At 45.7% G+C, this 25,648-nt stretch overlaps 9 non-coding genes across 9 annotated transcripts; all 9 read right to left on the bottom strand.

Moving 5' to 3' along the window:
- Positions 1-4,094: 4,094 nt before the first annotated feature.
- On the bottom strand, positions 4,095-4,168 carry trnai-aau (transfer RNA isoleucine (anticodon AAU)). Its single transcript has one exon. It is a non-coding gene; the product is annotated as a tRNA-Ile (tRNA).
- A 2,115-nt stretch (positions 4,169-6,283) lies between these two features.
- trnai-aau (transfer RNA isoleucine (anticodon AAU)) lies at positions 6,284-6,357 on the bottom strand. The gene has a single exon. It is a non-coding gene; the product is annotated as a tRNA-Ile (tRNA).
- A 2,114-nt stretch (positions 6,358-8,471) lies between these two features.
- Positions 8,472-8,545, bottom strand: trnai-aau (transfer RNA isoleucine (anticodon AAU)). Its single transcript has one exon. It is a non-coding gene; the product is annotated as a tRNA-Ile (tRNA).
- Positions 8,546-12,743: 4,198 nt separating this feature from the next.
- On the bottom strand, positions 12,744-12,817 carry trnai-aau (transfer RNA isoleucine (anticodon AAU)). Its single transcript has one exon. It is a non-coding gene; the product is annotated as a tRNA-Ile (tRNA).
- Positions 12,818-14,932: 2,115 nt separating this feature from the next.
- On the bottom strand, positions 14,933-15,006 carry trnai-aau (transfer RNA isoleucine (anticodon AAU)). The gene has a single exon. It is a non-coding gene; the product is annotated as a tRNA-Ile (tRNA).
- A 2,115-nt stretch (positions 15,007-17,121) lies between these two features.
- trnai-aau (transfer RNA isoleucine (anticodon AAU)) lies at positions 17,122-17,195 on the bottom strand. Its single transcript has one exon. It is a non-coding gene; the product is annotated as a tRNA-Ile (tRNA).
- A 2,115-nt stretch (positions 17,196-19,310) lies between these two features.
- Positions 19,311-19,384, bottom strand: trnai-aau (transfer RNA isoleucine (anticodon AAU)). The gene has a single exon. It is a non-coding gene; the product is annotated as a tRNA-Ile (tRNA).
- A 2,110-nt stretch (positions 19,385-21,494) lies between these two features.
- Positions 21,495-21,568, bottom strand: trnai-aau (transfer RNA isoleucine (anticodon AAU)). Its single transcript has one exon. It is a non-coding gene; the product is annotated as a tRNA-Ile (tRNA).
- A 2,110-nt stretch (positions 21,569-23,678) lies between these two features.
- Positions 23,679-23,752, bottom strand: trnai-aau (transfer RNA isoleucine (anticodon AAU)). The gene has a single exon. It is a non-coding gene; the product is annotated as a tRNA-Ile (tRNA).
- Between the last annotated feature and the right edge of the window lie 1,896 nt (positions 23,753-25,648).

Raw genomic sequence — 25,648 nt, 5'->3', positions numbered from 1 at the left:
AGATTTGCCTGGAAATTGCAGTAATTGGAGGTAAGACATTGTTCAGAACGACGTGAATTGTCATCGCTGTAGACTAGGAAACTTCGGAAGCATGTTACCGATACGTTTGGGGCGCAGTAATGTAAAAGAATGAAAAAGTGGCAGATATTATCCAAGAGGAGTCAAGCAGATAAAAGGGACTCTGCGCTGCCTCAGGTCAGTAATAATGCCGCGCCAGTAACACTGGGCAGGTTGCCTGCAAACAGACGAGGCAAGCAGATCATTTCGTGACGGAGTTGTTTTGTTGACTCGTACGAGGATCAAACGACCTTGGCGTCAATTAGCACCACGCTCGAACCATTGAGTTAACCTGCCATGTACGTATGATCACCTCGTGTGACCATGGCGATTCCAAATTTAGTCCAGTCGTGAATGGAGAATTGAGTATTCTTTCCTGAATGATCGCGAACAAGCTGGATCGCGCGAATTTGCCTTTTGTAAATTCCACCCTTCAGGTTGCCAGCAAGCCGTAAGGATTTGCTTTCCCCTAGAACTTTCTGCATGTTTCCAACTGACAAACTTCTCACCAACACTTACGCTGGCTTCGACATTGTTGAACACATTGTGCCTGGAGCATCGCCCAATCTGCAAACTTTCTCCTCATCAAATTTCTCATGTATTCATCTTTATGATCGAAATTTCACAGTAACTTATTGGCAGTGTTAATGTACGCCTACTTGTGACAGTAAAGATTATTATTATTCTAGCACGGGATGTGCTACGGCTCACATTTCCAGTACTTGTCCGCCAAAGCCTTTGGTCGGGTTTCTTCATTGAAAGAGTAAAAGCAGCTGACCCTGTGAATTCAAAATTCAGTCGAAATGTAACCGTGCAGAAATAAAGTGCGTGCGGATTATTCAGTAATAAGTCTCACAACACCATATTAAAGTCCAACAGGTTGATTTGAAATCGTAAGCTTTGGCAGCGCTGTCCCTTCATCAGGTAAAGTGGTCCTTCATCTCTTCAACTGATGAAGGGACGGCGCTGCCAAAGCTTGTGATTTCAAATAAACCTGTTGCTGTCACACTTCTTGTTGCTGTCACACTTCTTTCTGTATCCAGCGCCAGCATCTCAACATCATGCAAATTATTTGCAATTGCAGGACAGGCGTTCACATTAGTCCGAATGGACGGCCGCTGCTTCAGCACGAAATGATGATGAGCCAGCTGAATTTTAAATTGGGGTAAATGGTTCGGGGATTTACAAGCTAAGAACATTAACCGGGAGATCATGCGTCGCCTCTCAATAGATTAGCAAACAAGTATACTTCTCGCCTTAAGGTATTTTGATCGTTCCAGACGTGTTTCAGTGTAATTACCTGAGGAAGGAGCAGCGCACCGAAAGCTAGTGACATCGGAACAAACCTGTTGGACTTTAACCTGGTGTTGTAAGACTTCTTTCTGTGCTCACCCCAGTCCAACGCCGGCATCTCCACATCAGTGTAATGAGCACCACATTATAAATGGGTAGTGCAGCTTTTTGAAAAAGACATTTCGAAGCATCAAATGTATTTGGCGTAGCCAGCAAACGACTGCATGTTAAGCAATCGGATTGTTGAAGGTGGCAGCATTTGAGCCAAATTACTGGCAAGAGGTTAGTAATTCCTGCACAGCGTTGCTGAACTCATCAATACCGCAATGACAAGGTAGGCTGGTATGACATGGTGCCCTGGCTTTAGCAACGCTGCCTGGAGCAGATTAACCTGAAACATTGCAATGAAGGAGACGTAAAACACAGTTCAGAGCGACGTGAATTGTCATCTGCATGAGTTCGCTATTGATTAGGAGACGTTGGACACATTTGTGACACAGAACTGTAAAAGAACGACAGTCTCTCAGAAAAAGTGGCAGATACTGTCCAAGAGGCGCCAAGCAGTTAAAGGGCGATCGAACCCGCGACCTTGGCGTTATTAGCACCACGCTCTACCCATCTGAGCTAACCGGCCATATAACGAGCATTGGCTGGAGTGACCATGCCGTCTCCAAATTCACTCCAGTCCTGAATGGTGGGCTCGTCTGACATGTTGCGGGGCTATTTCCAACGTTGCCTGGAGCAGATTTGCCTGGAAATTGCAGTAATTGGAGGTAAGACATTGTTCAGAACCACGTGCATTGTCATCGCTGTAGACGAGGAAACTTTGGAAGCATGTTACCCGACACGTTTGTGGCGCCGAAATGTAAAAGAATGAAAAAGTGGCAGATATTATCCAAGAGGAGTCAAGCAGATAAAAGGGACTCTGCGCTGCCTCAGGTCAGTAATAATACCGCGCCAGTAACACTGGGCAGGTTGCCTGCAAACAGACGAGGCAAGCAGATCATTTCGTGACGGAGTTGTTTTGTTGACTCGTACGAGGATCAAACGACCTTGGCGTCAATTAGCACCACGCTCGAACCATTGAGTTAACCGGCCATGTACGTATGATCACCTCGTGTGACCATGGCGATTCCAAATTTAGTCCAGTCGTGAATGGAGAATTGAGTATTCTTTCCTGACTGATCGCGAACAAGCTGGATCGCGCGAATTTGCCTTTTGTAAATTCCACCCTTTAGGTTGCCAGCAAGCCGTAAGGATTTGCTTTCCCCTAGAACTTTCTGCATGTTTCCAACTGACAAACTTCTCACCAACACTTACGCTGGCTTCGACATTGTTGAACACATTGTGCCTGGAGCATCGCCCAATCTGCAAACTTTCTCCTCATCAAATTTCTCATGTATTCATCTTTATGATCGAAATTTCACAGTAACTTATTGGCAGTGTTAATGTACGCCTACTTGTGACAGTAAAGATTATTATTATTCTAGCACGGGATGTGCTACGGCTCACATTTCCAGTACTTGTCCGCCAAAGCCTTTGGTCGGGTTTCTTCATTGAAAGAGTAAAAGCAGCTGACCCTGTGAATTCAAAATTCAGTCGAAATGTAACCGTGCCGAAATAAAGTGCGTGCGGATTATTCAGTAATAAGTCTCACAACACCATATTAAAGTCCAACAGGTTGATTTGAAATCGTAAGCTTTGGCAGCGCTGTCCCTTCATCAGGTAAAGTGGTCCTTCATCTCTTCAACTGATGAAGGGACGGCGCTGCCAAAGCTTGTGATTTCAAATAAACCTGTTGCTGTCACACTTCATGTTGCTGTCACACTTCTTTCCGTATCCAGCGCCAGCATCTCAACATCATGCAAATTATTTGCAATTGCAGGACAGGCGCTCACATTAGTCCGAATGGACGGCCGCTGCTTCAGCACGAAATGATGATGAGCCAGCTGAATTTTAAATTGGGGTAAATGGTTCGGGGATTTACAAGCTAAGAACATTAACGGGGAAATCATGCGTCGCCTCTCAATAGATTAGCAAACAAGTATACTTCTCGCCTTAAGGTATTTTGATCGTTCCAGACGTGTTTCAGTGTAATTACTGAGGAAGGAGCAGCGCACCGAAAGCTAGTGACATCGGAACAAACCTGTTGGACTTTAACCTGGTGTTGTAAGACTTCTTTCTGTGCTCACCCCAGTCCAACGTCGGCATATCCACATCAGTGTAATTAGCACCACATTATAAATGGGTAGTGCAGCTTTTTGAAAAAGACATTTCGAAGCATCAAATGTATTTGGCGTAGCCAGCAAACGACTGCATGTTAAGCAATCGGATTGTTGAAGGTGGCAGCATTTGAGCCAAATTACTGGCAAGAGGTTAGTAATTCCTGCACAGCGTTGCTGAACTCATCAATACCGCAATTACAAGGTAGGCTGGTATGACATGGTGCCCTGGCTTTAGCAACGCTGCCTGGAGCAGATTAACCTGAAACATTGCAATGAAGGAGACGTAAAACACAGTTCAGAGCGACGTGAATTGTCATCTGCAGGAGTTCGCTATTGATTAGGAGACGTTGGACACATTTGTGACACAGAGCTGTAAAAGAACGACAGTTTCTCAGAAAAAGTGGCAGATACTGTCCAAGAGGCGCCAAGCAGTTAAAGGGCACTCTGCGCCAGCAGAGTCAAAATACCGCTCAAACTAGCCGCAGAAGTGGACATTAGATCACGATGTGATCACTTATTTGGCCAGTACGGGGATCGAACCCGGGACCTTGGCGTTATTAGCACCACGGTCTAACCATCCGAGCTAACCGGCCATGTATGCAGCATTGGCTGGAGTGACCATGCCGTTTCCAAATCCACTCCAGTCCTGAATGGTGGGCTCGTCTGACATGTTGCGGGGCTATTTCCAACGTTACCTGGAGCAGACTTGCCTGGAAATTGCAGTAATTGGAGGTAAGACATTGTTCAGAACCACGTGAATTGTCATCGCTGTAGACTAGGAAACTTTGGAAGCATGTTACCGACACGTTTGTGGCGCCGAAATGTAAAAGAATGAACAAGTGGCAGATATTATCCAAGAGGAGTCAAGCAGATAAAAGGGACTCTGCGCTGCCTCAGGTCAGTAATAATGCCGCGCCAGTAACACTGGGCAGGTTGCCTGCAAACAGACGAGGCAAGCAGATCATTTCGTGACGGAGTTGTTTTGTTGACTCGTACGAGGATCAAACGACCTTGGCGCCAATTAGCACCACGCTCGAACCATTGAGTTAACCGGCCATGTACGTATGATCACCTCATGTGACCATGGCGATTCCAAATTTAGTCCGGTCGTGAATGGAGAATTGAGTATTCTTTCCTGACTGATCGCGAACAAGCTGGATCGCGCGAATTTGCCTTTTGTAAATTCCACCCTTTAGGTTGCCAGCAAGCCGTAAGGATTTGCTTTCCCCTAGAACTTTCTGCATGTTTCCAACTGACAAACTTCTCACCAACACTTACGCTGGCTTCGACATTGTTGAACACATTGTGCCTGGAGCATCGCCCAATCTGCAAACTTTCTCCTCATCAAATTTCTCATGTATTCATCTTTATGATCGAAATTTCACAGTAACTTATTGGCAGTGTTAATGTACGCCTACTTGTGACAGTAAAGATTATTATTATTCTAGCACGGGATGTGCTACGGCTCACATTTCCAGTACTTGTCCGCCAAAGCCTTTGGTCGGGTTTCTTCATTGAAAGAGTAAAAGCAGCTGACCCTGTGAATTCAAAATTCAGTCGAAATGTAACCGTGCCGAAATAAACTGCGTGCGGATTATTCAGTAATAAGTCTCACAACACCATATTAAAGTCCAACAGGTTGATTTGAAATCGTAAGCTTTGGCAGCGCTGTCCCTTCATCAGGTAAAGTGGTCCTTCATCTCTTCAACTGATGAAGGGACGGCGCTGCCAAAGCTTGTGATTTCAAATAAACCTGTTGCTGTCACACTTCATGTTGCTGTCACACTTCTTTCTGTATCCAGCGCCAGCATCTCAACATCATGCAAATTATTTGCAATTGCAGGACAGGCGCTCACATTAGTCCGAATGGACGGCCGCTGCTTCAGCACGAAATGATGATGAGCCAGCTGAATTTTAAATTGGGGTAAATGGTTCGGGGATTTACAAGCTAAGAACATTAACGGGGAGATCATGCGTCGCCTCTCAATAGATTAGCAAACAAGTATACTTCTCGCCTTAAGGTATTTTGATCGTTCCAGACGTGTTTCAGTGTAATTACCTGAGGAAGGAGCAGCGCACCGAAAGCTAGTGACATCGGAACAAAGCTGTTGGACTTTAACCTGGTGTTGTAAGACTTCTTTCTGTGCTCACCCCAGTCCAACGCCGGCATATCCACATCAGTGTAATGAGCACCACATTATAAATGGGTAGTGCAGCTTTTTGAAAAAGACATTTCGAAGCATCAAATGTATTTGGCGTAGCCAGCAAACGACTGCATGTTAAGCAATCGGATTGTTGAAGGTGGCAGCATTTGAGCCAAATTACTGGCAAGGGGTTAGTAATTCCTGCACAGCGTTGCTGAACTCATCAATACCGCAATTACAAGGTAGGCTGGTATGACATGGTGCCCTGGCTTTAGCAACGCTGCCTGGAGCAGATTAGCCTGAAACATTGCAATGAAGGAGACGTAACACACAGTTCAGAGCGACGTGAATTGTCATCTGCAGGAGTTCGCTATTGATTAGGAGACGTTGGACACATTTGTGACACAGAACTGTAAAAGAACGACAGTTTCTCAGAAAAAGTGGCAGATACTGTCCAAGAGGCGCCAAGCAGTTAAAGGGGACTCTGCGCTGCCCCAGCAGAGTCAAAATGCCGCTCCAACTAGCCGCAGAAGTGGACATTAGATCACGATGTGATTACTTCGTTGGCCAGTACGGGGATCGAACCCGCGACCTTGGCGTTATTAGCACCAAGCTCCAACCATCTGAGCTAACCGGCCATGTATGCAGCATTGGCTGGAGTGACCATGCCGTTTCCAAATTCACTCCAGTCCTGAATGGTGGGCTCGTCTGCCATGTTGCGGGGATATTTCCAACGTTACCTGGAGCAGATTTGCCTGGAAATTGCAGTAATTGGAGGTAAGACATTGTTCAGAACGACGTGAATTGTCATCGCTGTAGACTAGGAAACTTTGGAAGCATGGTACCGACACGTTTGTGGCGCCGAAATGTAAAAGAATGAAAAAGTGGCAGATATTATCCAAGAGGAGTCAAGCAGATAAAAGGGACTCTGCGCTGCCTCAGGTCAGTAATAATGCCGCGCCAGTAACACTGGGCAGGTTGCCTGCAAACAGACGAGGCAAGCAGATCATTTCGTGACGGAGTTGTTTTGTTGACTCGTACGAGGATCAAACGACCTTGGCGTCAATTAGCACCACGCTCGAACCATTGAGTTAACCGGCCATGTACGTATGATCACCTCGTGTGACCATGGCGATTCCAAATTTAGTCCAGTCGTGAATGGAGAATTGAGTATTCTTTCCTGACTGATCGCGAACAAGCTGGATCGCGAGAATTTGCCTTTTGTAAATTCCACCCTTTAGGTTGCCAGCAAGCCGTAAGGATTTGCTTTCCCCTAGAAGTTTCTGCATGTTTCCAATTGACAAACTTCTCACCAACACTTACGCTGGCTTCGACATTGTTGAACACATTGTGCCTGGAGCATCGCCCAATCTGCAAACTTTCTCCTCATCAAATTTCTCATGTATTCATCTTTATGATCGAAATTTCACAGTAACTTATTGGCAGTGTTAATGTACGTCTACTTGTGACAGTAAAGATTATTATTATTCTAGCACGGGATGTGCTACGGCTCACATTTCCAGTACTCGTCCGCCAAAGCCTTTGGTCGGGTTTCTTCATTGAAAGAGTAAAAGCAGCTGACCCTGTGAATTCAAAATTCAGTCGAAATGTAACCGTGCCGAAATAAAGTGCGTGCTGATATTCAGTAATAAGTCTCACAACACCATATTAAAGTCCAACAGGTTGATTTGAAATCGTAAGCTTTGGCACCGCTGTCCCTTCATCAGGTAAAGTGGTCCTTCATCTCTTCAACTGATGAAGGGACGGCGCTGCCAAAGCTTGTGATTTCAAATAAACCTGTTGCTGTCACACTTCTTGTTGCTGTCACACTTCTTTCTGTATCCAGCGCCAGCATCTCAACATCATGCAAATTATTTGCAATTGCAGGACAGGCGCTCACATTAGTCCGAATGGACGGCCGCTGCTTCAGCACGAAATGATGATGAGCCAGCTGAATTTTAAATTGGGGTAAATGGTTCGGGGATTTACAAGCTAAGAACATTAACCGGGAGATCATGCGTCGCCTTTCAATAGATTAGCAAACAAGTATACTTCTCGCCTTAAGGTATTTTGATCGTTCCAGACGTGTTTCAGTGTAATTACCTGTGGAAGGAACAGCGCACCGAAAGCTAGTGACATCGGAACAAACCTGTTGGACTTTAACCTGGTGTTGTAAGACTTCTTTCTGTGCTCACCCCAGTCCAACGCCGGCATATCCACATCAGTGTAATTAGCACCACATTATAAATGGGTAGTGCAGCTTTTTGAAAAAGACATTTCGAAGCATCAAATGTATTTGGCGTAGCCAGCAAACGACTGCATGTTAAGCAATCGGATTGTTGATTGTGGCAGCATTTGAGCCAAATTACTGGCAAGAGGTTAGTAATTCCTGCACAGCGTTGCTGAACTCATCAATACCGCAATTACAAGGTAGGCTGGTATGACATGGTGCCCTGGCTTTAGCAACGCTGCCTGGAGCAGATTACCCTGAAACATTGCAATGAAGGAGACGTAAAACACAGTTCAGAGCGACGTGAATTGTCATCTGCAGGAGTTCGCTATTGATTCGGAGACGTTGGACACATTTGTGACACAGAACTGTAAAAGAACGACAGTTTCTCAGAAAAAGTGGCAGATACTGTCCAAGAGGCGCCAAGCAGTTAAAGGGGACTCTGCGCTGCCCCAGCAGAGTCAAAATACCGCTCGAACTAGCCGCAGAAGTGGACATTAGATCAAGATGTGATTACTTCGTTGGCCAGTACGGGGATCGAACTCGCGACTTTGGCGTTATTAGCACCACGCTCTAACCATCTGAGCTAACCGGCCTTCTATGCATCTTTGGCTGGAGTGACCATGCCGTTTCCAAATTCACTCCAGTCCTGAATGGTGGGCTCGTCTGACATGTTGCGGGGCTATTTCCAACGTTACCTGGAGCAGACTTGCCTGGAAATTGCAGTAATTGGAGGTAAGACATTGTTCAGAACCACGTGAATTGTCATCGCTGTAGACTAGGAAACTTTGAAAGCATGTTACCGACACGTTTGTGGCGCCGAAATGTAAAAGAATGAACAAGTGGCAGATATTATCCAAGAGGAGTCAAGCAGATAAAAGGGACTCTGCGCTGCCTCAGGTCAGTAATAATGCCGCGCCAGTAACACTGGGCAGGTTGCCTGCAAACAGACGAGGCAAGCAGATCATTTCGTGACGGAGTTGTTTTGTTGACTCGTACGAGGATCAAACGACCTTGGCGTCAATTAGCACCACGCTCGAACCATTGAGTTAACCGGCCATGTACGTGTGATCACCTCATGTGACCATGGCGATTCCAAATTTAGTCCAGTCGTGAATGGAGAATTGAGTATTCTTTCCTGACTGATCGCGAACAAGCTGGATCGCGCGAATTTGCCTTTTGTAAATTCCACCCTTTAGGTTGCCAGCAAGCCGTAAGGATTTGCTTTCCCCTAGAACTTTCTGCATGTTTCCAACTGACAAACTTCTCACCAACACTTACGCTGGCTTCGACATTGTTGAACACATTGTGCCTGGAGCATCGCCCAATCTGCAAACTTTCTCCTCATCAAATTTCTCATGTATTCATCTTTATGATCGAAATTTCACAGTAACTTATTGGCAGTGTTAATGTACGCCTACTTGTGACAGTAAAGATTATTATTATTCTAGCACGGGATGTGCTACGGCTCACATTTCCAGTACTTGTCCGCCAAAGCCTTTGGTCGGGTTTCTTCATTGAAAGAGTAAAAGCAGCTGACCATGTGAATTCAAAATTCAGTCGAAATGTAACCGTGCAGAAATAAAGTGCGTGCGGATTATTCAGTAATAAGTCTCACAACACCATATTAAAGTCCAACAGGTTGATTTGAAATCGTAAGCTTTGGCAGCGCTGTCCCTTCATCAGGTAAAGTGGTCCTTCATCTCTTCAACTGATGAAGGGACGGCGCTGCCAAAGCTTGTGATTTCAAATAAACCTGTTGCTGTCACACTTCTTGTTGCTGTCACACTTCTTTCTGTATCCAGCGCCAGCATCTCAACATCATGCAAATTATTTGCAATTGCAGGACAGGCGTTCACATTAGTCCGAATGGACGGCCGCTGCTTCAGCACGAAATGATGATGAGCCAGCTGAATTTTAAATTGGGGTAAATGGTTCGGGGATTTACAAGCTAAGAACATTAACCGGGAGATCATGCGTCGCCTCTCAATAGATTAGCAAACAAGTATACTTCTCGCCTTAAGGTATTTTGATCGTTCCAGACGTGTTTCAGTGTAATTACCTGAGGAAGGAGCAGCGCACCGAAAGCTAGTGACATCGGAACAAACCTGTTGGACTTTAACCTGGTGTTGTAAGACTTCTTTCTGTGCTCACCCCAGTCCAACGCCGGCATCTCCACATCAGTGTAATTAGCACCACATTATAAATGGGTAGTGCAGCTTTTTGAAAAAGACATTTCGAAGCATCAAATGTATTTGGCGTAGCCAGCAAACGACTGCATGTTAAGCAATCGGATTGTTGAAGGTGGCAGCATTTGAGCCAAATTACTGGCAAGAGGTTAGTAATTCCTGCACAGCGTTGCTGAACTCATCAATACCGCAATGACAAGGTAGGCTGGTATGACATGGTGCCCTGGCTTTAGCAACGCTGCCTGGAGCAGATTAACCTGAAACATTGCAATGAAGGAGACGTAAAACACAGTTCAGAGCGACGTGAATTGTCATCTGCATGAGTTCGCTATTGATTAGGAGACGTTGGACACATTTGTGACACAGAACTGTAAAAGAACGACAGTCTCTCAGAAAAAGTGGCAGATACTGTCCAAGAGGCGCCAAGCAGTTAAAGGGCGATCGAACCCGCGACCTTGGCGTTATTAGCACCACGCTCTACCCATCTGAGCTAACCGGCCATATAACGAGCATTGGCTGGAGTGACCATGCCGTCTCCAAATTCACTCCAGTCCTGAATGGTGGGCTCGTCTGACATGTTGCGGGGCTATTTCCAACGTTGCCTGGAGCAGATTTGCCTGGAAATTGCAGTAATTGGAGGTAAGACATTGTTCAGAACCACGTGCATTGTCATCGCTGTAGACGAGGAAACTTTGGAAGCATGTTACCCGACACGTTTGTGGCGCCGAAATGTAAAAGAATGAAAAAGTGGCAGATATTATCCAAGAGGAGTCAAGCAGATAAAAGGGACTCTGCGCTGCCTCAGGTCAGTAATAATGCCGCGCCAGTAACACTGGGCAGGTTGCCTGCAAACAGACGAGGCAAGCAGATCATTTCGTGACGGAGTTGTTTTGTTGACTCGTACGAGGATCAAACGACCTTGGCGTCAATTAGCACCACGCTCGAACCATTGAGTTAACCGGCCATGTACGTATGATCACCTCGTGTGACCATGGCGATTCCAAATTTAGTCCAGTCGTGAATGGAGAATTGAGTATTCTTTCCTGACTGATCGCGAACAAGCTGGATCGCGCGAATTTGCCTTTTGTAAATTCCACCCTTTAGGTTGCCAGCAAGCCGTAAGGATTTGCTTTCCCCTAGAACTTTCTGCATGTTTCCAACTGACAAACTTCTCACCAACACTGGCTTCGACATTGTTGAACACATTGTGCCTGGAGCATCGCCCAATCTGCAAACTTTCTCCTCATCAAATTTCTCATGTATTCATCTTTCTGATCGAAATTTCACAGTAACTTATTGGCAGTGTTAATGTACGCCTACTTGTGACATTAAAGATTATTATTATTCTAGCACGGGATGTGCTACGGCTCACATTTCCAGTACTTGTCCGCCAAAGCCTTTGGTCGGGTTTCTTCATTGAAAGAGTAAAAGCAGCTGACCCTGTGAATTCAAAATTCAGTCGAAATGTAACCGTGCCGAAATAAAGTGCGTGCGGATTATTCAGTAATAAGTCTCACAACACCATATTAAAGTCCAACAGGTTGATTTGAAATCGTAAGCTTTGGCAGCGCTGTCCCTTCATCAGGTAAAGTGGTCCTTCATCTCTTCAACTGATGAAGGGACGGCGCTGCCAAAGCTTGTGATTTCAAATAAACCTGTTGCTGTCACACTTCATGTTGCTGTCACACTTCTTTCCGTATCCAGCGCCAGCATCTCAACATCATGCAAATTATTTGCAATTGCAGGACAGGCGCTCACATTAGTCCGAATGGACGGCCGCTGCTTCAGCACGAAATGATGATGAGCCAGCTGAATTTTAAATTGGGGTAAATGGTTCGGGGATTTACAAGCTAAGAACATTAACGGGGAAATCATGCGTCGCCTCTCAATAGATTAGCAAACAAGTATACTTCTCGCCTTAAGGTATTTTGATCGTTCCAGACGTGTTTCAGTGTAATTACCTGAGGAAGGAGCAGCGCACCGAAAGCTAGTGACATCGGAACAAACCTGTTGGACTTTAACCTGGTGTTGTAAGACTTCTTTCTGTGCTCACCCCAGTCCAACGCCGGCATATCCACATCAGTGTAATGAGCACCACATTATAAATGGGTAGTGCAGCTTTTTGAAAAAGACATTTCGAAGCATCAAATGTATTTGGCGTAGCCAGCAAATGACTGCATGTTAAGCAATCGGATTGTTGAAGGTGGCAGCATTTGAGCCAAATTACTGGCAAGAGGTTAGTAATTCCTGCACAGCGTTGCTGAACTCATCAATACCGCAATTACAAGGTAGGCTGGTATGACATGGTGCCCTGGCTTTAGCAACGCTGCCTGGAGCAGATTAGCCTGAAACATTGCAATGAAGGAGACGTAAAACACAGTTCAGAGCGACGTGAATTGTCATCTGCAGGAGTTCGCTATTGATTAGGAGACGTTGGACACATTTGTGACACAGAGCTGTAAAAGAACGACAGTTTCTCAGAAAAAGTGGCAGATACTGTCCAAGAGGCGCCAAGCAGTTAAAGGGCACTCTGCGCCAGCAGAGTCAAAATACCGCTCAAACTAGCCGCAGAAGTGGACATTAGATCACGATGTGATCACTTCTTTGGCCAGTACGGGGATCGAACCCGGGACCTTGGCGTTATTAGCACCACGGTCTAACCATCCGAGCTAACCGGCCATGTATGCAGCATTGGCTGGAGTGACCATGCCGTTTCCAAATCCACTCCAGTCCTGAATGGTGGGCTCGTCTGACATGTTGCGGGGCTATTTCCAACGTTACCTGGAGCAGACTTGCCTGGAAATTGCAGTAATTGGAGGTAAGACATTGTTCAGAACCACGTGAATTGTCATCGCTGTAGACTAGGAAACTTTGAAAGCATGTTACCGACACGTTTGTGGCGCCGAAATGTAAAAGAATGAACAAGTGGCAGATATTATCCAAGAGGAGTCAAGCAGATAAAAGGGACTCTGCGCTGCCTCAGGTCAGTAATAATGCCGCGCCAGTAACACTGGGCAGGTTGCCTGCAAACAGACGAGGCAAGCAGATCATTTCGTGACGGAGTTGTTTTGTTGACTCGTACGAGGATCAAACGACCTTGGCGCCAATTAGCACCACGCTCGAACCATTGAGTTAACCGGCCATGTACGTATGATCACCTCATGTGACCATGGCGATTCCAAATTTAGTCCGGTCGTGAATGGAGAATTGAGTATTCTTTCCTGACTGATCGCGAACAAGCTGGATCGCGCGAATTTGCCTTTTGTAAATTCCACCCTTTAGGTTGCCAGCAAGCCGTAAGGATTTGCTTTCCCCTAGAACTTTCTGCATGTTTCCAACTGACAAACTTCTCACCAACACTTACGCTGGCTTCGACATTGTTGAACACATTGTGCCTGGAGCATCGCCCAATCTGCAAACTTTCTCCTCATCAAATTTCTCATGTATTCATCTTTATGATCGAAATTTCACAGTAACTTATTGGCAGTGTTAATGTACGCCTACTTGTGACAGTAAAGATTATTATTATTCTAGCACGGGATGTGCTACGGCTCACATTTCCAGTACTTGTCCGCCAAAGCCTTTGGTCGGGTTTCTTCATTGAAAGAGTAAAAGCAGCTGACCCTGTGAATTCAAAATTCAGTCGAAATGTAACCGTGCCGAAATAAAGTGCGTGCGGATTATTCAGTAATAAGTCTCACAACACCATATTAAAGTCCAACAGGTTGATTTGAAATCGTAAGCTTTGGCAGCGCTGTCCCTTCATCAGGTAAAGTGGTCCTTCATCTCTTCAACTGATGAAGGGACGGCGCTGCCAAAGCTTGTGATTTCAAATAAACCTGTTGCTGTCACACTTCTTGTTGCTGTCACACTTCTTTCTGTATCCAGCGCCAGCATCTCAACATCATGCAAATTATTTGCAATTGCAGGACAGGCGCTCACATTAGTCCGAATGGACGGCCGCTGCTTCAGCACGAAATGATGATGAGCCAGCTGAATTTTAAATTGGGGTAAATGGTTCGGGGATTTACAAGCTAAGAACATTAACGGGGAGATCATGCGTCGCCTCTCAATAGATTAGCAAACAAGTATACTTCTCGCCTTAAGGTATTTTGATCGTTCCAGACGTGTTTCAGTGTAATTACCTGAGGAAGGAGCAGCGCACCGAAAGCTAGTGACATCGGAACAAAGCTGTTGGACTTTAACCTGGTGTTGTAAGACTTCTTTCTGTGCTCACCCCAGTCCAACGCCGGCATATCCACATCAGTGTAATGAGCACCACATTATAAATGGGTAGTGCAGCTTTTTGAAAAAGACATTTCGAAGCATCAAATGTATTTGGCGTAGCCAGCAAACGACTGCATGTTAAGCAATCGGATTGTTGAAGGTGGCAGCATTTGAGCCAAATTACTGGCAAGGGGTTAGTAATTCCTGCACAGCGTTGCTGAACTCATCAATACCGCAATTACAAGGTAGGCTGGTATGACATGGTGCCCTGGCTTTAGCAACGCTGCCTGGAGCAGATTAGCCTGAAACATTGCAATGAAGGAGACGTAACACACAGTTCAGAGCGACGTGAATTGTCATCTGCAGGAGTTCGCTATTGATTAGGAGACGTTGGACACATTTGTGACACAGAACTGTAAAAGAACGACAGTTTCTCAGAAAAAGTGGCAGATACTGTCCAAGAGGCGCCAAGCAGTTAAAGGGGACTCTGCGCTGCCCCAGCAGAGTCAAAATGCCGCTCCAACTAGCCGCAGAAGTGGACATTAGATCACGATGTGATTACTTCGTTGGCCAGTACGGGGATCGAACCCGCGACCTTGGCGTTATTAGCACCAAGCTCCAACCATCTGAGCTAACCGGCCATGTATGCAGCATTGGCTGGAGTGACCATGCCGTTTCCAAATTCACTCCAGTCCTGAATGGTGGGCTCGTCTGCCATGTTGCGGGGATATTTCCAACGTTACCTGGAGCAGATTTGCCTGGAAATTGCAGTAATTGGAGGTAAGACATTGTTCAGAACGACGTGAATTGTCATCGCTGTAGACTAGGAAACTTTGGAAGCATGGTACCGACACGTTTGTGGCGCCGAAATGTAAAAGAATGAAAAAGTGGCAGATATTATCCAAGAGGAGTCAAGCAGATAAAAGGGACTCTGCGCTGCCTCAGGTCAGTAATAATGCCGCGCCAGTAACACTGGGCAGGTTGCCTGCAAACAGACGAGGCAAGCAGATCATTTCGTGACGGAGTTGTTTTGTTGACTCGTACGAGGATCAAACGACCTTGGCGTCAATTAGCACCACGCTCGAACCATTGAGTTAACCGGCCATGTACGTATGATCACCTCGTGTGACCATGGCGATTCCAAATTTAGTCCAGTCGTGAATGGAGAATTGAGTATTCTTTCCTGACTGATCGCGAACAAGCTGGATCGCGCGAATTTGCCTTTTGTAAATTCCACCCTTTAGGTTGCCAGCAAGCCGTAAGGATTTGCTTTCCCCTAGAACTTTCTGCATGTTTCCAACTGACAAACTTCTCACCAACACTTACGCTGGCTTCGACATTGTTGAACACATTGTGCCTGGAGCATCGCCCAATCTGCAAACTTTCTCCTCATCAAATTTCTCATGTATTCATCTTTATGATCGAAATTTCACAGTAACTTATTGGCAGTGTTAATGTACGCCTACTTGTGACAGTAAAGATTATTATTATTCTAGCACGGGATGTGGTACGGCTCACATTTCCAGTACTTGTCCGCCAAAGCCTTTGGTCGGGTTTCTTCATTGAAAGAGTAAAAGCAGCTGACCCTGTGAATTCAAAATTCAGTCGAAATGTAACCGTGCCGAAATAAAGTGCGTGCGGATTATTCAGTAATAAGTCTCACAACACCATATTAAAGTCCAACAGGTTGATTTGAAATCGTAAGCTTTGGCAGCGCTGTCCCTTCATCAGGTAAAGTGGTCCTTCATCTCTTCAACTGATGAAGGGACGGCGCTGCCAAAGCTTGTGATTTCAAATAAACCTGTTGCTGTCACACTTTTTGTTGCTGTCACACTTCTTTCTGTATCCAGCGCCAGCATCTCAACATCATGCAAATTATTTGCAATTGCAGGACAGGCGCTCACATTAGTCCGAATGGACGGCCGCTGCTTCAGCACGAAATGATGATGAGCCAGCTGAATTTTAAATTGGGGTAAATGGTTCGGGGATTTACAAGCTAAGAACATTAACGGGGAGATCATGCGTCGACTCTCAATAGATTAGCAAACAAGTATACTTCTCGCCTTAAGGTATTTTGATCGTTCCAGACGTGTTTCAGTGTAATTACCTGAGGAAGGAGCAGCGCACCGAAAGCTAGTGACATCGGAACAAACCTGTTGGACTTTAACCTGGTGTTGTAAGACTTCTTTCTGTGCTCACCCCAGTCCAACGCCGGCATATCCACATCAGTGTAATTAGCACCACATTATAAATGGGTAGTGCAGCTTTTTGAAAAAGACATTTCGAAGCATCAAATGTATTTGGCGTAGCCAGCAAACGACTGCATGTTAAGCAATCGGATTGTTGAAGGTGGCAGCATTTGAGCCAAATTACTGGCAAGAGGTTAGTAATTCCTGCACAGCGTTGCTGAACTCATCAATACCGCAATTACAAGGTAGGCTGGTATGACATGGTGCCCTGGCTTTCGCAACGCTGCCTGGAGCAGATTAGCCTGAAACATTGCAATGAAGGAGACGTAAAACACAGTTCAGAGCGACGTGAATTGTCATCTGCAGGAGTTCGCTATTGATTAGGAGACGTTGGACACATTTGTGACACAGAACTGTAAAAGAACGACAGTTTCTCAGAAAAAGTGGCAGATACTGTCCAAGAGGCGCCGAGCAGTTAAAGGGGACTCTGCGCTGCCCCAGCAGAGTCAAAATACCGCTCCAACTAGCCGCAGAAGTGGACATTAGATCACGATGTGATTACTTCGTTGGCCAATACGGGGATCGAACCCGCGACCTTGGCGTTATTAGCGCCACGCTCTAACCATCTGAGCTAACCGGCCATGTATGCATCATTGGCTGGAGTGACCATGCCGTTTCCAAATTCACTCCAGTCCTGAATGGTGGGCTCGTCTGACATGTTGCGGGGCTATTTCCAACATTGCCTGGAGCAGATTTGCCTGGAAATTGCAATAATTGGAGGTAAGACATTGTTCAGAACGACGTGAATTGTCATCGCTGTAGACTAGGAAACTTTGGAAGCATGTTACCGACACGTTTGTGGCGCAGAAATGTAAAAGAATGAAAAAGTGGCAGATATTATCCAAGAGGAGTCAAGCAGATGAAAGGGACTCTGCGCTGCCTCAGGTCAGTAATAATGCCGCGCCAGTAACACTGGGCAGGTTGCCTGCAAACAGACGAGGCAAGCAGATCATTTCGTGACGGAGTTGTTTTGTTGACTCGTACGAGGATCAAACGACCTTGGCGTCAATTAGCACCACGCTCGAACCATTGAGTTAACCGGCCATGTACGTATGATCACCTCGTGTGGCCATGGCGATTCCAAATTTAGTCCAGTCGTGAATGGAGAATTGAGTATTCTTTCCTGACTGATCGCGAACAAGCTGGATCGCGCGAATTTGCCTTTTGTAAATTCCACCCTTTAGGTTGCCAGCAAGCCGTAAGGATTTGCTTTCCCCTAGAACTTTCTGCATGTTTCCAACTGACAAACGTCTCAACAACACTTACGCTGGCTTCGACATTGTTGAACACATTGTGCCTGGAGCATCGCCCAATCTGCAAACTTTCTCCTCATCAAATTTCTCATGTATTCATCTTTATGATCGAAATTTCACAGTAACTTATTGGCAGTGTTAATGTACGTCTACTTGTGACAGTAAAGATTATTATTATTCTAGCACGGGATGTGCTACGGCTCACATTTCCAGTACTTGTCCGCCAAAGCCTTTGGTCGGGTTTCTTCATTGAAAGAGTAAAAGCAGCTGACCCTGTGAATTCAAAATTCAGTCGAAATGTAACCGTGCCGAAATAAAGTGCGTGCGGATTATTCAGTAATAAGTCTCACAACACCATATTAAAGTCCAACAGGTTGATTTGAAATCGTAAGCTTTGGCAGCGCTGTCCCTTCATCAGGTAACGTGGTCCTTCATCTCTTCAACTGATGAAGGGACGGCGCTGCCAAAGCTTGTGATTTCAAATAAACCTGTTGCTGTCACACTTCTTGTTGCTGTCACACTTCTTTCTGTATCCAGCGCCAGCATCTCAACATCATGCAAATTATTTGCAATTGCAGGACAGGCGTTCACATTAGTCCGAATGGACGGCGGCTGCTTCAGCACGAAATGATGATGAGCCAGCTGAATTTTAAATTGGGGTAAATGGTTCGGGGATTTACAAGCTAAGAACATTAACCGGGAGATCATGCGTCGCCTCTCAATAGATTAGCAAACAAGTATACTTCTCGCCTTAAGGTATTTTGATCGTTCCAGACGTGTTTCAGTGTAATTACCTGAGGAAGGAGCAGCGCACCGAAAGCTAGTGACATCGGAACAAACCTGTTGGACTTTAACCTGGTGTTGTAAGACTTCTTTCTGTGCTCACCCCAGTCCAACGCCGGCATATCCACATCAGTGTAATTAGCACCACATTATTAATGGGTAGTGCAGCTTTTTGAAAAAGACATTTCGAAGCATCAAATGTATTTGGCGTAGCCAGCAAATGACTGCATGTTAAGCAATCGGATTGTTGAAGGTGGCAGCATTTGAGCCAAATTACTGGCAAGGGGTTAGTAATTCCTGCACAGCGTTGCGGAACTCATCAATACCGCAATTACAAGGTAGGCTGGTATGACATGGTGCCCTGGCTTTAGCAACGCTGCCTGGAGCAGATTAGCCTGAAACATTGCAATGAAGGAGACGTAAAACACAGTTCAGAGCGACGTGAATTGTCATCTGCAGGAGTTCGCTATTGATTAGGAGACGTTGGACACATTTGTGACACAGAACTGTAAAAGAACGACAGTTTCTCAGAAAAAGTGGTAGATACTGTCCAAGAGGCGCCAAGCCGTTAAAGGGGACTCTGCGCTGCCCCAGCAGAGTCAAAATACCGCTCCAACTAGCCGCAGTAGTGGACATTAGATCACGATGTGATTACTTCGTTGGCCAGTACGGGGATCGAACGCGCGACCTTGGCGTTATTAGCACCACGCTCTAACCATCTGAGCTAACCGGCCATGTATGCATCATTGGCTGGAGTGACCACGCCGTTTCCAAATTCACTCCAGTCCTGAATGGTGGGCTCGTCTGACATGTTACGGGGCTATTTCCAACGTTGCCTGGAGCAGATTTGCCTGGAAATTGCAGTAATTGGAGGTAAGACATTGTTCAGAACGACGTGCATTGTCATCGCTGTAGACTAGGAAACTTTGGAAGCATGTTACTGACACGTTTGTGGCGCCGAAATGTGAAAGAATGAAAAAGTGGCAGATATTATCCAAGAGGAGTCAAGCAGATAAAAGGGACTCTGCGCTGCCTCAGGTCAGTAATAATGCCGCGCCAGTAACACTGGGCAGGTTGCCTGCAAACAGACGAGGCAAGCAGATCATTTCGTGACGGAGTTGTTTTGTTGACTCGTACGAGGATCAAACGACCTTGGCGTCAATTAGCACCACGCTCGAACCATTGAGTTAACCGGCCATGTACGTATGATCACCTCATGTGACCATGGCGATTCCAAATTTAGTCCGGTCGTGAATGGAGAATTGAGTATTATTTCCTGACTGATCGCGAACAAGCTGGATCGCGCGAATTTGCCTTTTGTAAATTCCACCCTTTAGGTTGCCAGCAAGCCGTAAGGATTTGCTTTCCCCTAGAACTTTCTGCATGTTTCCAACTGACAAACTTCTCACCAACACTTACGCTGGCTTCGACATTGTTGAACACATTGTGCCTGGAGCATCGCCCAATCTGCAAACTTTCTCCTCATCAAATTTCTCATGTATTCATCTTTATGATCGAAATTTCACAGTAACTTATTGGCAGTGTTAATGTACGCCTACTTGTGACAGTAAAGATTATTATTATTCTAGCACGGGATGTGCTACGGCTCACATTTCCAGTACTTGTCCGCCAAAGCCTTTGGTCGGGTTTCTTCATTGAAAGAGTAAAAGCAGCTGACCCTGTGAATTCAAAATTCAGTCGAAATGTAACCGTGCCGAAATAAAGTGCGTGCGGATTATTCAGTAATAAGTCTCACAACACCATATTAAAGTCCAACAGGTTGATTTGAAATCGTAAGCTTTGGCAGCGCTGTCCCTTCATCAGGTAAAGTGGTCCTTCATCTCTTCAACTGATGAAGGGACGGCGCTGCCAAAGCTTGTGATTTCAAATAAACCTGTTGCTGTCACACTTCTTGTTGCTGTCACACTTCTTTCTGTATCCAGCGCCAGCATCTCAACATCATGCAAATTATTTGCAATTGCAGGACAGGCGCTCACATTAGTCCGAATGGACGGCCGCTGCTTCAGCACGAAATGATGATGAGCCAGCTGAATTTTAAATTGGGGTAAATGGTTCGGGGATTTACAAGCTAAGAACATTAACCGGGAGATCATGCGTCGCCTCTCAATAGATTAGCAAACAAGTATACTTCTCGCCTTAAGGTATTTTGATCGTTCCAGACGTGTTTCAGTGTAATTACCTGAGGAAGGAGCAGCGCACCGAAAGCTAGTGACATCGGAACAAACCTGTTGGACTTTAACCTGGTGTTGTAAGACTTCTTTCTGTGCTCACCCCAGTCCAACGCCGGCATATCCACATCAGTGTAATTAGCACCACATTATAAATGGGTAGTGCAGCTTTTTGAAAAAGACATTTCGAAGCATCAAATGTATTTGGCGTAGCCAGCAAACGACTGCATGTTAAGCAATCGGATTGTTGAAGGTGGCAGCATTTGAGCCAAATTACTGGCAAGAGGTTAGTAATTCCTGCACAGCGTTGCTGAACTCATCAATACCGCAATTACAAGGTAGGCTGGTATGACATGGTGCCCTGGCTTTAGCAACGCTGCCTGGAGCAGATTAGCCTGAAACATTGCAATGAAGGAGACGTAAAACACAGTTCAGAGCGACGTGAATTGTCATCTGCAGGAGTTCGCTATTGATTAGGAGACGTTGGACACATTTGTGACACAGAACTGTAAAAGAACGACAGTTTCTCAGAAAAAGTGGCAGATACTGTCCAAGAGGCGCCAAGCAGTTAAAGGGCACTCTGCGCCAGCAGAGTCAAAATACCGCTCCAACTAGCCGCAGAAGTGGACATTAGATCACGATGTGATCACTTCTTTGGCCAGTACGGGGATCGAACCCGGGACCTTGGCGTTATTAGCACCACGCTCTAACCATCTGAGCTAACCGGCCATCTATGCAGCATTGGCTGGAGTGACCATGCCGTTTCCAAATTCACTCCAGTCCTGAATGGTGGGCTCGTCTGACATGTTGCGGGGCTATTTCCAACGTTACCTGGAGCAGACTTGCCTGGAAATTGCAGTAATTGGAGGTAAGACATTGTTCAGAACCACGTGAATTGTCATCGCTGTAGACTAGGAAACTTTGGAAGCATGTTACCGACACGTTTGTGGCGCCGAAATGTAAAAGAATGAATAAGTGGCAGATATTATCCAAGAGGAGTCAAGCAGATAAAAGGGACTCTGCGCTGCCTCAGGTCAGTAATAATGCCGCGCCAGTAACACTGGGCAGGTTGCCTGCAAACAGACGAGGCAAGCAGATCATTTCGTGACGGAGTTGTTTTGTTGACTCGTACGAGGATCAAACGACCTTGGCGTCAATTAGCACCACGCTCGAACCATTGAGTTAACCGGCCATGTACGTATGATCACCTCATGTGACCATGGCGATTCCAAATTTAGTCCGGTCGTGAATGGAGAATTGAGTATTCTTTCCTGACTGATCGCGAACAAGCTGGATCGCGCGAATTTGCCTTTTGTAAATTCCACCCTTTAGGTTGCCAGCAAGCCGTAAGGATTTGCTTTCCCCTAGAACTTTCTGCATGTTTCCAACTGACAAACTTCTCACCAACACTTACGCTGGCTTCGACATTGTTGAACACATTGTGCCTGGAGCATCGCCCAATCTGCAAACTTTCTCCTCATCAAATTTCTCATGTATTCATCTTTATGATCGAAATTTCACAGTAACTTATTGGCAGTGTTAATGTACGCCTACTTGTGACAGTAAAGATTATTATTATTCTAGCACGGGATGTGCTACGGCTCACATTTCCAGTACTTGTCCGCCAAAGCCTTTGGTCGGGTTTCTTCATTGAAAGAGTAAAAGCGGCTGACCCTGTGAATTCAAAATTCAGTCGAAATGTAACCGTGCCGAAATAAAGTGCGTGCGGATTATTCAGTAATAAGTCTCACAACACCATATTAAAGTCCAACAGGTTGATTTGAAATCGTAAGCTTTGGCAGCGCTGTCCCTTCATCAGGTAAAGTGGTCCTTCATCTCTTCAACTGATGAAGGGACGGCGCTGCCAAAGCTTGTGATTTCAAATAAACCTGTTGCTGTCACACTTCTTGTTGCTGTCACACTTCTTTCTGTATCCAGCGCCAGCATCTCAACATCATGCAAATTATTTGCAATTGCAGGACAGGCGCTCACATTAGTCCGAATGGACGGCCGCTGCTTCAGCACGAAATGATGATGAGCCAGCTGAATTTTAAATTGGGGTAAATGGTTCGGGGATTTACAAGCTAAGAACATTAACCGGGAGATCATGCGCCGCCTCTCAATAGATTAGCAAACAAGTATACTTCTCGCCTTAAGGTATTTTGATCGTTCCAGACGTGTTTCAGTGTAATTACCTGAGGAAGGAGCAGCGCACCGAAAGCTAGTGACATCGGAACAAACCTGTTGGACTTTAACCTGGTGTTGTAAGACTTCTTTCTGTGCTCACCCCAGTCCAACGCCGGCATATCCACATCAGTGTAATTAGCACCACATTATAAATGGGTAGTGCAGCTTTTCGAAAAAGACATTTCGAAGCATCAAATGTATTTGGCGTAGCCAGCAAACGACTGCATGTTAAGCAATCGGATTGTTGAAGGTGGCAGCATTTGAGCCAAATTACTGGCAAGGGGTTAGTAATTCCTGCACAGCGTTGCTGAACTCATCAATACCGCAATTACAAGGTAGGCTGGTATGACATGGTGCCCTGGCTTTAGCAACGCTGCCTGGAGCAGATTAGCCTGAAACATTGCAATGAAGGAGACGTAAAACACAGTTCAGAGCGACGTGAATTGTCATCTGCAGGAGTTCGCTATTGATTAGGAGACGTTGGACACATTTGTGACACAGAACTGTAAAAGAACGACAGTTTCTCAGAAAAAGTGGCAGATACTGTCCAAGAGGCGCCAAGCAGTTAAAGGGGACTCTGCGCCAGCAGAGTCAAAATACCGCTCAAACTAGCCGCAGAAGTGGACATTAGATCACGATGTGATCACTTCTTTGGCCAGTACGGGGATCGAACCCGGGACCTTGGCGTTATTAGCACCACGCTCTAACCATCTGAGCTAACCGGCCATGTATGCAGCATTGGCTGGAGTGACCATGCCGTTTCCAAATTCACTCCAGTCCTGAATGGTGGGCTCGTCTGACATGTTGCGGGGCTATTTCCAACGTTACCTGGAGCAGACTTGCCTGGAAATTGCAGTAATTGGAGGTAAGACATTGTTCAGAACCACGTGAATTGTCATCGCTGTAGACTAGGAAACTTTGGAAGCATGTTACCGACACGTTTGTGGCGCCGAAATGTAAAAGAATGAAAAAGTGGCAGATATTATCCAAGAGGAGTCAAGCAGATAAAAGGGACTCTGCGCTGCCTCAGGTCAGTAATAATGCCGCGCCAGTAACACTGGGCAGGTTGCCTGCAAACAGACGAGGCAAGCAGATCATTTCGTGACGGAGTTGTTTTGTTGACTCGTACGAGGATCAAACGACCTTGGCGTCAATTAGCACCACGCTCGAACCATTGAGTTAACCGGCCATGTACGTATGATCACCTCATGTGACCATGGCGATTCCAAATTTAGTCCGGTCGTGAATGGAGAATTGAGTATTCTTTCCTGACTGATCGCGAACAAGCTGGATCGCGCGAATTTGCCTTTTGTAAATTCCACCCTTTAGGTTGCCAGCAAGCCGTAAGGATTTGCTTTCCCCTAGAACTTTCTGCATGTTTCCAACTGACAAACTTCTCACCAACACTTACGCTGGCTTCGACATTGTTGAACACATTGTGCCTGGAGCATCGCCCAATCTGCAAACTTTCTCCTCATCAAATTTCTCATGTATTCATCTTTATGATCGAAATTTCACAGTAACTTATTGGCAGTGTTAATGTACGCCTACTTGTGACAGTAAAGATTATTATTATTCTAGCACGGGATGTGCTACGGCTCACATTTCCAGTACTTGTCCGCCAAAGCCTTTGGTCGGGTTTCTTCATTGAAAGAGTAAAAGCAGCTGACCCTGTGAATTCAAAATTCAGTCGAAATGTAACCGTGCCGAAATAAAGTGCGTGCGGATTATTCAGTAATAAGTCTCACAACACCATATTAAAGTCCAACAGGTTGATTTGAAATCGTAAGCTTTGGCAGCGCTGTCCCTTCATCAGGTAAAGTGGTCCTTCATCTCTTCAACTGATGAAGGGACGGCGCTGCCAAAGCTTGTGATTTCAAATAAACCTGTTGCTGTCACACTTCTTGTTGCTGTCACACTTCTTTCTGTATCCAGCGCCAGCATCTCAACATCATGCAAATTATTTGCAATTGCAGGACAGGCGCTCACATTAGTCCGAATGGACGGCCGCTGCTTCAGCACGAAATGATGATGAGCCAGCTGAATTTTAAATTGGGGTAAATGGTTCGGGGATTTACAAGCTAAGAACATTAACCGGGAGATCATGCGTCGCCTCTCAATAGATTAGCAAACAAGTATACTTCTCGCCTTAAGGTATTTTGATCGTTCCAGACGTGTTTCAGTGTAATTACCTGAGGAAGGAGCAGCGCACCGAAAGCTAGTGACATCGGAACAAACCTGTTGGACTTTAACCTGGTGTTGTAAGACTTCTTTCTGTGCTCACCCCAGTCCAACGCCGGCATATCCACATCAGTGTAATTAGCACCACATTATAAATGGGTAGTGCAGCTTTTTGAAAAAGACATTTCGAAGCATCAAATGTATTTGGCGTAGCCAGCAAACGACTGCATGTTAAGCAATCGGATTGTTGAAGGTGGCAGCATTTGAGCCAAATTACTGGCAAGGGGTTAGTAATTCCTGCACAGCGTTGCTGAACTCATCAATACCGCAATTACAAGGTAGGCTGGTATGACATGGTGCCCTGGCTTTAGCAACGCTGCCTGGAGCAGATTAGCCTGAAACATTGCAATGAAGGAGACGTAAAACACAGTTCAGAGCGAC

Source organism: Scyliorhinus torazame, chromosome 4, assembly GCF_047496885.1.
Source record: "Scyliorhinus torazame isolate Kashiwa2021f chromosome 4, sScyTor2.1, whole genome shotgun sequence".
In the NCBI taxonomy this organism is placed as follows: domain Eukaryota; kingdom Metazoa; phylum Chordata; class Chondrichthyes; order Carcharhiniformes; family Scyliorhinidae; genus Scyliorhinus; species Scyliorhinus torazame.
The sequence above is the reverse complement of the archived record's forward strand: the minus strand, read 5'-3'. Positions and strand labels throughout refer to the sequence as shown.